Source organism: Danio rerio, chromosome 23, assembly GCF_049306965.1.
Source record: "Danio rerio strain Tuebingen ecotype United States chromosome 23, GRCz12tu, whole genome shotgun sequence".
Taxonomy (NCBI): Eukaryota; Metazoa; Chordata; class Actinopteri; order Cypriniformes; family Danionidae; genus Danio; species Danio rerio.
In genome coordinates this window covers 3,704,143-3,716,717 of record NC_133198.1, presented here as the reverse complement: position 1 = coordinate 3,716,717, position 12,575 = coordinate 3,704,143, and the positions used below count along the sequence as shown (strand labels likewise).

At 38.9% G+C, this 12,575-nt stretch overlaps 1 protein-coding gene across 1 annotated transcript in view; it reads left to right on the top strand.

The window, feature by feature from the left end:
* The first annotated feature begins 451 nt into the window (after positions 1-451).
* The window catches only part of pacsin1a (protein kinase C and casein kinase substrate in neurons 1a), a 59,954-nt gene continuing 47,830 nt past the window's right edge, over positions 452-12,575 (top strand). Inside the window, exon 1 of the mRNA XM_005161905.6 lies at positions 452-537. The gene's annotated coding sequence lies outside the window, so the exon portion shown is untranslated. The remainder of the gene's footprint in view (positions 538-12,575) is intronic.

The window sequence follows — 12,575 nt, the reverse complement described above, 5'->3', positions numbered from 1 at the left end:
TTGACCTTAATATGGTTTCAAAAAACTAAAAACTGTTTTTATTCTAGACGAAATAAAACAAATGAGACTTTCTGCAGAAGAAAAAATATTATAGGAAATACTGTGAAAAATTCCTTGCTCTGTTAAACATCACTTGGGAAATATATTGATTGAAAAAATAAGAATCACAGGAGGAGAATGAATCATTTTGACTAGCTGTATATACATCAATTTAATAAATATCACGACATTATGAATAGATTGTAACTCCATCCTGCATGGATGATGAGGACACAAACAATGATTAAACAACACAGAAACGACAGATACATAATCCTCAAATCGGGCTGGGGCCGCAGAAAACACCGTGAGGCGGGTATTTGCTCGCCGGTGGTTCCCTGTCGTGTGAATGACGGCTCCGGTTAACCCCTCCCCCACCGGCGGACACCGAGCACAGCGCTGCGCACATCGTGATCCGGTGGATGCGGAGGGACACGGCGCGGGGTCACCTTTATCACTGCGAACGGAGATCCGCACGGGCTCAGACGGCACTTTTCGGTAGGAAACCATCGTATTTCCAATGTACAGCTGATGCGCAATGGTGTGGTTTGGTGTATAGCCAGGGTTGAAAGTGTGTGTGCGTGTTGAAGCGTCACTTTCCCTTTTTATAACCGAAATATTCGTTTTCTGAGGCTGTTTTCGGTGTATTTCGTTTGTATCACTGCGCTATGTGCTGTTAAAACACCGACGTAGACAAACGAAGACGATTAAATGAAATAAATAAATAAAGGCAGACATTCAGTCACGTCGCTATTGCTTTACTGACCTTAACTACTCGTTTGCTATGGTGATTAAATATTAAATCTTAGCTAGTAAACAAACGAACGACTGAAATGAAACCGTCACTCATTAATGTCGGTGTACAAATTGTTATAACGAAGCGCGAATGAGTTATTTTAGCCTTAAAATATGAGCAAGGCCGTGTTGATAATCATCATCGCATTGCTGTATTTTTCCACATTATGAACATCAGACACGATATTTCGTCAATATTAGTGTTTTTCCTCAAGAGCACCGGAGGTTTGCTTTGCTTTTATACGCGGTTATGGCTCGGTAAACAAAACAAGAAAATATCACCGGAGGTGTCATATATCTATCACAAATATTTCGCTAAATATTCGACGAAAATGAAGAGACATCGGCTCGTTTGCTTCAAAATCTGTCGGGAAATATAAGGAGTGCGCCTGAATGAAGGATCCCGGCGGCTGCTCGTTACATAACGGCGACCAACAACAACACTTGACGGTCCTCGATGAAGATGATGATGAAGAAGAGCACCGACCATGACAGAACCACTGATATATTCACCACACACAAGCACATATATAAGCACTGGGCCTTTCATTTCGCTTCTATTCACAATATGTTATGTTTTACATCGGATTCTTCTTGCTACAATCCACGGGAGGCCTCATTGGTACACTGTGCGCGTATATTCCGCGGTAAACGCTCCTCAGGAGACTGTAAATCTACACAAGACTTTGATAGACTGGAGGACATGACGTGCCCCCCGCGTCACCAGTGCATGTTTATACAGATCATCTTTTTGTAGCCTATCAGACGCAGTTCTGCATTCAGACGAGCACACTCAGGGTCTGTCAGCACAGAGGCCTGTAACAGTCTAATAAATGCTGGGTTGTTTTAACCAACGGTTGGGTCAGATATTTACAAACAGGACGTTTGAGTTAACTTTGTCACCCTCTGTTTATCCGTATATGACCCATTCATTCATTCATTCATTTTATTTCAGCGTAGTCCCTTTATTAATCAGGGGTCGCCACAGCAAAATGAACCGCTAATTATTCCAGCATATGTTTTACACAGCGGATGCCCTTCCAGCTGCAACACAGTTCTGGGAAACACCCATGCACACTCATTCATTCTCATACACTTAGGCCAATTTAGTTTAATCAATTCACCTGTACCACATGTTTTTGGACTGTGGGGGAAACCGGAGCACCCGGAGGAAACCCACACCAACACAGGGAGAACATACAAACTCCACACAGAAATGCCAACTGACCCAGCTGGGACTTGAACAGGCAACCTTCTTGCTGTGAGCTGACAGTGCCAACCACTGAACCACCACTTCACCCCGTATATGACCCATTCATTCATTCATTTTCTTTTCGGCTTACTCCCTTTATTAATCCGGGGTCGCCAAAGTGGAATGAACCGCCAACTTATCCATATGTGTTTTACGCAGCGGATGCGCTTCCAGCTGCAACCCATTACTGGGAAACACCCATGCACTCTCATTCACATACACACTCATACACTACGGCCAATTTAGTTTGCCCAATAGCGCATGTTTTTGGACTGTGGTGGAAACCGGAGCACTCAGGGGAAACTCTCACCAACACAGGGAGAACATGCAAACTCCACACAGAAAAGCCAACTGGCTTTGCTGGGACTCAAACCAGTGGCGTACTTGCTGTGAGGCAACATTGCTAACCACTGAGCCACCGTGTCACCCCATAAATGACCCAAAGTTGAGTTTAAACAACTCAGCATTATTTTTAGTGTAATTTCGGACAAAATTATTCACCTTCCGATGAAATGTTGATCTTTTTAAATTATGTTTAACAGTCCAAGGACATTTATCACAGTATTTCCTATTACTGGAGAAAGTCTTGTTTATTTTAGTTTGGTTTGAAATAAAACATATTTTTAAAACTGCTGAGGTACACTGAAAAATGTTAAATCTGCAAAGATGTTGCAAACAATTTATATGGGTTGAATTTGCACAAACAAATTAAATGTATTAATGTTCAACTTAATTAGTTTGTTCAAATTCAGCCAAAATAAATTTTTACAACCACTTACCTTAACAAAATTTTGTAAATCCATGGAATGATCTTTGAATATTTTTTTCCAGTGTATTAGCCACCATTTAAAAAAATGCTACAGAACAAACTATGGAGTCGATCTAGGGCCATATATATTTGCAAAATAAAAGACTAAACAAATGCAAATCTCCAATAATCACAAAGCAAAATTTATTTTTGAGAAATAAAAATGAACATGCAAACTCCACACAGAAATGCCAACTGACTTAGCCAGGGCTCGAACCAGCAACCTTCTTACTGTGAGTATTTAACTTAGTACTAAGTTTGGTGAGCTGAACAGTTTAAGTAAAGTCTACAAAACCGGCAAGTTAAATAAACTTAAATATGCAAGCTTTGGGAGACTCCATTACTCAATTAAATGAGTTTACTCAATTAATTTAGTTCAGTCAACTTATTAGGGTTTTCAGTGTGTGTGTGTGTGTGTGTGTGTATATATATGCATGTGTGTGCATGCGTGTGTGCAATAATATACTATGAAAAAAGGTTTAAATAAATTCAAAACAAAAAATAAGTAGCCATTTATTCAGATTGTTAAAATGAATAATTATACCTGAAGCCATTTGTTTTTTGATTAAAAAAAGACCTTGCACTTAAAAGTTTGCACATATTAGAATTTTACAGTAAAGACTACATTTGTGAAAACAACCTAGTTTTTCCAAAGGATTAATTATGATTTTGAGCTCACTACGCTCAAAATCCTAAGTTTATGCATGTTCATGGTTTATAAGTTAAATTAACTCATATTTTTATGTGATTTGACCAAAATGCGAAATTTTAAGTTATGTTCAGTCAACTTTACTTAATTGTTTAAGTAAAGACAGCATTAGGGTTTACAGTGTACAGTCGAGTCTGATAATATGCACACCACTGGCAAAATCTGATCTGAAATTTAATGCCTCTTGTACACCGTCTTATTATCTTTTCAGACAAGTCTGCGTCGTTTCTGGTCAAAAACAAAACTTGCTAGTTAAAAAAAAAAGCAGCTTGAAGTCAGAATTTGCGAGGGGTATGAGTAATTTCTGTTTATAGCGATGTGAGCTGTTGTGTTGGTCGCTGTCCATGGTGCTGAAATCAGATGCACACTGTTTAAAATGATGCATTCATGCTTAACATGTGATATTAGAAGCTTGTTTTAGCTTTACATTTTCCCATTATGTTTTCTTAAATGCCGTTTAGTAATCTTTTCCTCTTTAAGTATGAAACTCTCCGATATTTCTGTGAATGAAACATCTTAAATGTCCTCCTCACACACTATGAGGAATTGACATTTACTGAATATTCTGCTAGTTAAATTCCCTAACCAGGGAAAAAAAACTAAAACAACACATCCCTTTACATCAGGGGTGTCCAAACTCAGTCCTGGAGGGTCTGTGTCCTGCAGATTTTAGCTCCAACTTGCCTCAACACACCTGCAAGGATGTTTCTAGAAAGCCTGGTAAGAGCTTGATTAGCTAGCCCAGGTGTGTCTGTTTGGGGTTGGAACTAAACTTTGCAGGACCCCAACCCTCCAGGACTAAGTGTGGACATGCCTGCTTTACATGATCTTTCATTAATGCAAAAACTGTTTACAGAACTAGCTGGCCCATTAGAAAAAAAATCCTTAATGTTTAGCCCTGTATAAATCTAAAATTTATTTATAATGGTCTTAAAAAAGGATCTTAAAAAGTCTTAAAAAGTATTGAATTTGACCTCAAATCTGACCTTTTACCAACAGAGAAAACCAGCAACAATCAAGAATGCCTGATCACACAGTGTCATGGCTTTGCAATCAAAAAATATCATTATAATGGAAGTCAATGGGGCAAAAACAGCCCCCAACATAACGAAAGTGTAGTCAATTTGCCCAGAGTGTATTGTTGAGTTTTTTTAAGCATTTTCCCCAAACATGCTTCGAAAGAGATTTGACACAAAATCATTCCATTTGCTGAAACACAGAGAAAGTTGTGGCCACATTAAGATTTAAAATCCGCTCAGAGTGGATGAAAACATCCCCAACAGCACACAAGGGTGAATCTTAAAAAAAACCTGTCACTATTCACTGCCATTATATGAATCACAAAGAACCACAGGATCAAATTCAGCTCAAAATCTTAATGTTCTGCTGAAGAAAAAAAGTCACCTACGTCTCGGATGACCTGTGGGTGAGTAATTTAACAAGAAATGCTCATTTTTGTGTGAACTATCCCTTTAAATCCGTATGTATCGCTCCTCCATTAGGGCGTAGGTGGAGTTTTTCCATGACTTTCATGAACCTTCAGTCCCTGTGGAGTAACCCGGGGTTGAGTGTCTCGCTCAAGGGCAAAACCTCTCGTCTCTCGCAGGATCTTATGTTTACAAGCTTTAACCATTACAGACTCTGAGACTCCCGTCTGCTTCTGTAGACCAGCACTGTAGCCGATGAACAAACAAATAGCTTATTTTTGCTTGATCACTTTTCTTTTGCCTTCTCTGGGGCTCAAAACCTACTGACTTCAGTTTTTTTTTTAGTTCGATCAAATTAAACTTTCTAGTCATCTCAACTTTATACATGAATCAAACTTGCATTAAATATTAAGCTGAGCTTTGGATACACTTTGTAAAAATGAGATTAACTTATTAAAGTAAGAAAGAATTTTGTTTATAATTAACTTTAGTTCTCTGTATAACATTTTACTTGACAAGCTGTGCATAAGACTGTCACGACATCTTTACACACTACCTCACAAAAATCTTGTCACCTATTTTAGTTTTAGGAACAACACATAATAACTTGACTTCTAGTTGATCAATTGGCATCAGAAGTGGCTTATATTAAAGGCAAAGGCCTCTAGATAACACTAATTTTACCAAAATAAAATTTGATCATGCCTTGATTATTAATTATTTAATTAGGACAGTAAGATCTGACTTTGCTTAGACAAAATAATGTCCAGTATAGAATATAAAGTCATGGAGCAGTGGAAAAAGGGTCATAATTATGTCTGACTCCGATGAGCTTGTAGGACTGCATCCATACATCTCCGCAAATAACTTAGTAATAAAGTCATCTGAAACGGCAAAGAAAGGGTTGTTGCAGGACTTCCAGAGTTCATCAAGATTCTTTGGATTCATCTTCAATGCCTCCTCCTCCATCTTACCCCAGGCATGCTCAATAATGTTCATGTCTGGTCACTGGGCTGGCCAAACCCAATGTTGTGCGAATGACCACAATGTTCTTATTTAATGTGTACACACATAATGTGTTTACCTACCGATTTGAGAAGTTTACAATCCTGTGTTACTACACTTGTGTCTGAAAAAGTTTGATTTAGATAAATGCGCAGAGTTGTCTTTGTGATATTGGAGCTCTTTTTCAGCTCAGTTAAGAGAAACGGCAGTAGTTAGCTAACGTTTTCTTTTCCAAACACACGTTTTAGATATTAGGCCTGTCACGATACTGAAATGTAAAAAAACTGACCATTTCCCACTAACATTTAAGGCACCGTTGATGGTGTTTTTAAACAGCGCTGATTAGCCATAGTGTTCACATGCTCAACAGAAAGGACTTTGATTGGCCGTGAAGGTCATCAGTTCACCACACTTCACCGATGTTTACCGAGCACACACACAGACGACTGATCGAATCGACTGATCTTCATGGCTTTAAAACGTTGCATGTCCGTCTATTTGTGTTTGCAATCTGTGAAGAGTGGTGAACTGATGACCTTCACGGCCAATCACAGTCATTTCTGTTGAGCACTGGTGAATATTATGGTAAATCAGCGCTGCTTATGAACACGCTCATCGTCCTATTCTTCCAGGTTTCTTCCCACCGCAGCCTTGCTTTCGTGTTTTAAAATGCCGGAAATAAGCGTATAGCTTATAGTGTAACTTAGGCAAGAGTGTATGAAAGATTGTTTATTTTGCAGTCCAACACAAATAGTTTTTATTAAATTAAAAGCAGCTTACATCATACAATTTTTAAAAATAAATTGTATATTACATGTTTTTTAAATGTAAGCACTTATATTTATTAACCCTTTGTATAGCCCGGATACGGGGGATCAAATGAGAAGTTTGGTGGGCGTGGTTGATTTGACATACAAGTGTTTGGTTGGATGCTTGATTCCGTGGCTCCGCCTCTGGCTCCATCAGCACATGCTCCGATTTCAGCAGTGTTTTGCGACAGTTTGTGCCCATCATGGGGTGTTTTGCATTCAAGTGTGCTGTTGCGTCGTTTATATTTTTTACAATCATTGCTGCCGACACACAACTGTGTTTAAACCCCTTATAAAAGTGATTGTTGCATATTAGGTCCCCTTTAATGTGTGCTCCTATTATGCTGTCCACATGGCTGATTGAGATGAGAATATGCCACAGATGGAGAGGATGAGAATCAGAGGAAGGCAGGACTGCTTGAGTTTTTTTTACATCCACCATGCCGATGTCTCTTGCGTGTGGACTGAGCGTCCCTCAGGCAGCTGTCAGTTCCTTCTCTTCAGACTCCAGTGTTCCCAGCATGCACTGCAGCAGGAGTGACTCATGCAGACCGCTGTTTACTTTGCAAAGCTGAGCCGCACATCTGTATCGAGCTTCACTTTAATCGATTTATCTCTGAACAACCATTTAAATACAACTGATTGGGCTTTATATACAGTTGAAGTCAGTATTATTTGCCCCTCCTTTAATTTAATACATTTTTTAAATATTTCATAAATGATGTTTAACAGAGCAGGGAAATTTTCACAGTATGTCTGATAATATTGTTTCTTCTGGAGAAAGTCTTATTTGTTTTATTTCAGCTAGAAAAAAAGCAGTTTTTAATTTTTTAATCACCATTTTAAGGCTTAAATTATGAGCCCCTTTAAGCTACATTTTTTTTTCAATAATCTACAGAACAAATTATCATTATGCAATAACTTGCCTAATTACCCTAACCTGCCTAGTTAACCTAATTAACCTAGTTAAGCCTTTAAATGTCGCTTTAAGCTGTATAGAAGTGTCTTGAAAAATAGTCAAATATTGTTTACTGTCATCATGGCAAAGAGAAAATAAATAAGTTATTAGAGATGAGTTATTCAAACTATTATGTTTAGAAATGTGTTGAGAAAATATTCTCACTGTTAAACAGAAATTGGGGAAAAAATAAACGGGGGGCGAATAATTCAGGGGGGCTAATAATTTTGACTTCAACTGTACAGGGTGGGCCATTGATATGGATACACCTTAATAAAATGGGAATGGTTGGTGATATTAACGTCCTGTTTGTGGCACATTAGTAAATGTGAGGGGGCAAACTTTTCAAGATGGGTGGTGACCATTTTGATGTCGGCCATCTTGGATCCAACTTTAGTTTTTTTAACAGAAAGAGGGTCATGTGACACATCAAACTTATTGGGAATTTCACAAGAAAAACAATGGTGTGCTTGATTTTAATGTAACTTTATTCTTTCATGAGTTATTTACAAGTTTCTGACCACTTATAAAATGTGTTCAATGTGCTGCCCATTGTGTTGGAATGTCAATGCAACCCTCTTCTCCCACTCTTCACACACTGATGGCAACACCGCAGGAGAAATGCCAGCACAGGCTTCCAGTATTCGTAGTTTCAGGTGCTGCACATCTTGCATCTTTAGCAACTTCACAAAACGTATTTTATGTGTATTTCTATTTTGGCGACACAATGGGGCAGTAGATAGTGTTGTCGCCTCATACCAAGAAGGTCGCTGGTTCCAGCCTCGGCTGGGTCAGTTGGCGTTTCTGTGTGGAGTTTGCTTGTTCTCCCTGCGTTCGTATGGGTTTCCTCAGGGTGCTCCTGTTACCACCACAGTCCAAAGACATGCGGTACAGTTGAATTGGGTAGGCTAAATTGTCCGTAGCGTATGAGTGTGAATAAGTGTGTATGTGTCGGTTGCATAAAACAAATGCTGGATAAGTTGGCAGTTCATTCCGCTGTGGTGAACCCAAATTAATAAAGGGACCAAGCCGAAAAGAAAGTGTATGAATGTATTTTTATTTTGTGCACGTGAATTGTTTCTGTCAATATATATAAATATTTTGCGCACGTGAATTTGGTTTTATGCATGTGAATTTGGCTGCGCGTGTGTACATCATGTCTGTTTCGTGAATTACTTTAGAAACAAAACTCGCTCCATACTCTTCATGTTGGATATTTGGTGATTGTTTGTATTGTTCTCATGTGTTTGATGGATGAGATGTTAAGTGTTTCTGTATGCTTATGAGTTCTGCAGCGCAGGAACCTGCTGAACAACAGCATTCATGCTGAGCCGGGCCCGGTTATCTTTTAATCCTTTCCTGTTTAAAAATAAAAAAATTAATTAGATAGATATATAGATAGATAGATAGATAGATAGATAGATAGATAGATAGATAGATAGATAGATAGATAGATAGATAGATAGATAGATAGATAGATAGATAGATAGATAGATAGATAGATAGATAGATAGATAGATAGACACACAGATAGATAGATAGATAGATAGATAGATAGATAGATAGATAGATAGATAGATAGATAGATAGATAGATAGATAGATAGATAGATAGATAGATAGATAGATAGATAGATAGATAGATAGATAGATAGATAGACACACAGATAGATAGACAGATAGATAGATAGATAGATAGATAGATAGATAGATAGATAGATAGATAGATAGATAGATAGATAGATAGATAGATAGATAGATAGATAGATAGATAGATAGATAGATAGATAGACACACAGATAGATAGATAGATAGATAGATAGATAGATAGATAGATAGATAGATAGATAGATAGATAGATAGATAGATAGATAGATAGATAGATAGATAGATAGATAGATAGATAGATAGATAGACACACAGATAGATAGATAGATAGATAGATAGATAGATAGATAGATAGATAGATAGATAGATAGATAGATAGATAGATAGATAGATAGATAGATAGATAGATAGATAGATAGATAGATAGATTGCTACTTCTTTTATCAAACTTGTAAATGTGCAAAAGAGTTGCTCCAACAAGCCTACACCAAAAATGTGGTCAATTGTCTAACACAGTTCACTTAGCACTGTAATGATTTTTATTTACTAGAGAAAATAAGATCAATGAATAGCTCTAACTGGATTAATGAGTGCTAAAAGTCTCATTTAATGGCTGAATTAACTGCTTCCACACCTCACTATAGTCCACTAGTCATTAAAACAGTTAATGATCGACCAATGAATCATTAATGCCCCAATCCTGAGTTTTCTTTTGCTTTTAATTGGAAAGGTATTTCAGGCGCTGCTGTGTTTGGCAGGCAGGGGGCGCCAGCAGATCAAACAGCTTGACCTAAAGGCTGATTTATGATCGTTTAAGATGTCTTTTTATTATAATTGTCATTCTTATATATAATTTTATTATTTAAATTTATTAACCCCCTGTGTTGGGGATGTTTCCATTCACTCTAGGATGTTTCTGAGACTTTTTTTTGGCCACAACTTTCTCTGTTTCAGCAAATGGAATGATTTTTGGTGACAAATCTTAATTTGATACATATTCTGGGAAAATGCGTGCAAAAAAACTCAACAATAGACTCTGGGCAAATTTACTACCCTTTCATTATGTTGGGGGCTGTTTTTGCCCCATTGACTTCCATTATAACCACATTTTTTGCCTGAAAAGCCATGACACCATTTGATCACGCATTGTTGATTGTTGGTGGTTCTCCCTGAATACTGAACTACTGAATTGTAATACTTTATATAAAAGGCTTTTTGTTTTGATGATGGCAGCTTAAAGTCGCCTCTCATATAGAGAATGAAGTCACATGTATTGCTCAGGTGTGAGTTTCTCACAGACTTCAACAGTGTCAAAATCTTGATGCTTCTGTGGGTCTCAACTATTAAATCTGAGCTTTAATTTGTATTTTCTATCGGATTCAGCTCAGGTGATTGGTTGGGCCATTCTACAGCTTGATTTTCTTTCTCTGAAAGCATCTGAGAGTCTCCTCGGCTGTGTTTTGTATCATTGTCTTGCTGAAATGTCCACCCTGGTTTCATCCTCCTGCTAATGTAGATGTTGGACTGAACCAGTTGATATTCATTTACACTGAATCAGGGCAGAGGGTTGCTGAAGAACTACTAAGAGATTTCAGCTAGAGGTCTGCATTCCCGCGGCTGTCCCATGGGCGCCGCAGGACCCGACCAGATTTCTGCGGCGCGGGAATAAATTTCCGAATAAATCGCGGGAGCGGTCGGTAACAGGTTTAATTTGGGACGGGAGCGGGCTGTCTAGCGATATCGCGGATATTGCTATGCGAATGAGAGAGAGAGAGAGAGAGAGAGAGAGAGAGCGAGCGAGCGAGCTTTGCCTGTGTGTGTGCTTGGTGCTTGTGTGTGTGTATGTTAGTGCGTGCGCGCGAATGAGAGAGAGAGAGAGCTTTCCCAGATAGCAAAATACACTCGGCCCAGTTCCGGCTAGATTCTCGCCTGCCAGAGACTAACCACTCAGCCCGGCTCCGGCTGCCGGACTCCGGATGCTTGTGGACTCACTGCCCGATTCCTGCCGCATCCGCGCCGGAATCGGTCCGAGAGTAATGTGCGCTGCGGCCCGGAGCTGGCGTGACTCAGTGTTTATATACCTTTATATAAAACCTTTTGGTATTACATTGGTACTTGATACATGGTATTACAAGCCTTTGACTTGATATAACAGCAAACGCCTGTGTGTCTGCTTGGTGCTTGTGTGTGTGTTAGTGCGCGCGCGCGTATGAGAGAGAGAGAGATTTGTCTGTTTGTGTGTGCTTGGTGCTGTGTGTGAGTGTGTTTATACAGACAGCTTGGCTGTCTGGACTGTATAGCTGGGGGATTTTCGGTTTTGTTCTGCCCCGCTGTTTAGCGGGATCGGGCGCGGCGGGCTGAAAACGGGGCGGGTCGGGCAGCGGGACAATAAATTCTTAATATAAGCGGGAGCGGTCGGGTTCGGGTTAAAACCTGGCAGGTGCGGGCGGGAGCGGGATTCAAAATTTAGTCCCGCGCAGATCTCTAATTTCAGCTGCTGTCCGGGCTTTCACTGCCTTTCTACACCTCCCTTTCTTCATGTGTTCAATACTAAATTTCATTTAATTTCACATAACTTAATTTGTAAACTAATTAGATTTGTTTTCTTTGCATACAGTATATAGATTTCCTTGGTTTCTACCAACATGCAGTGAATATTTCAAGTCAACAGCACCTATGTAAAGCAAATAGGTTTTCTGAGAAAAATGGTGTCGTGTCCAATACTTATTTTCCATACTGTATAACAATTGACTTCCAATGTAGGAAAAACAAACACTAAAGTCAGGGGTTAGAGGTCTCCAGCATTCTTCAAAATATCTTCTTTTGTGTCCAACAGAAGAAAGAAACTCAGATTTGAAACAAGTAAACAGTGAACGAAATGATGACAGGATTTTTGGGTAAGCCATCCCTTTAAGATTACCGTTGAAAAAAATATCTTCTCAGGTAAATAAGGATGAATAACTCCACATACCTCTTTCAGGATCTGTTTACATCTGCTGCTATGGTAAGCTGTGGGTCAACTATAGGTCTGCAGAGATGCAGTTGAGTAACTCTTGAAAAATGTCGAGTCATTTCTTGCTAAATGCAACACATATAAAAGGCAGGAAATGTGAAATGTTTGTAAAATGAAAAGAAGTGTTCTCACAGCAAGCGTCAACACCAGAGA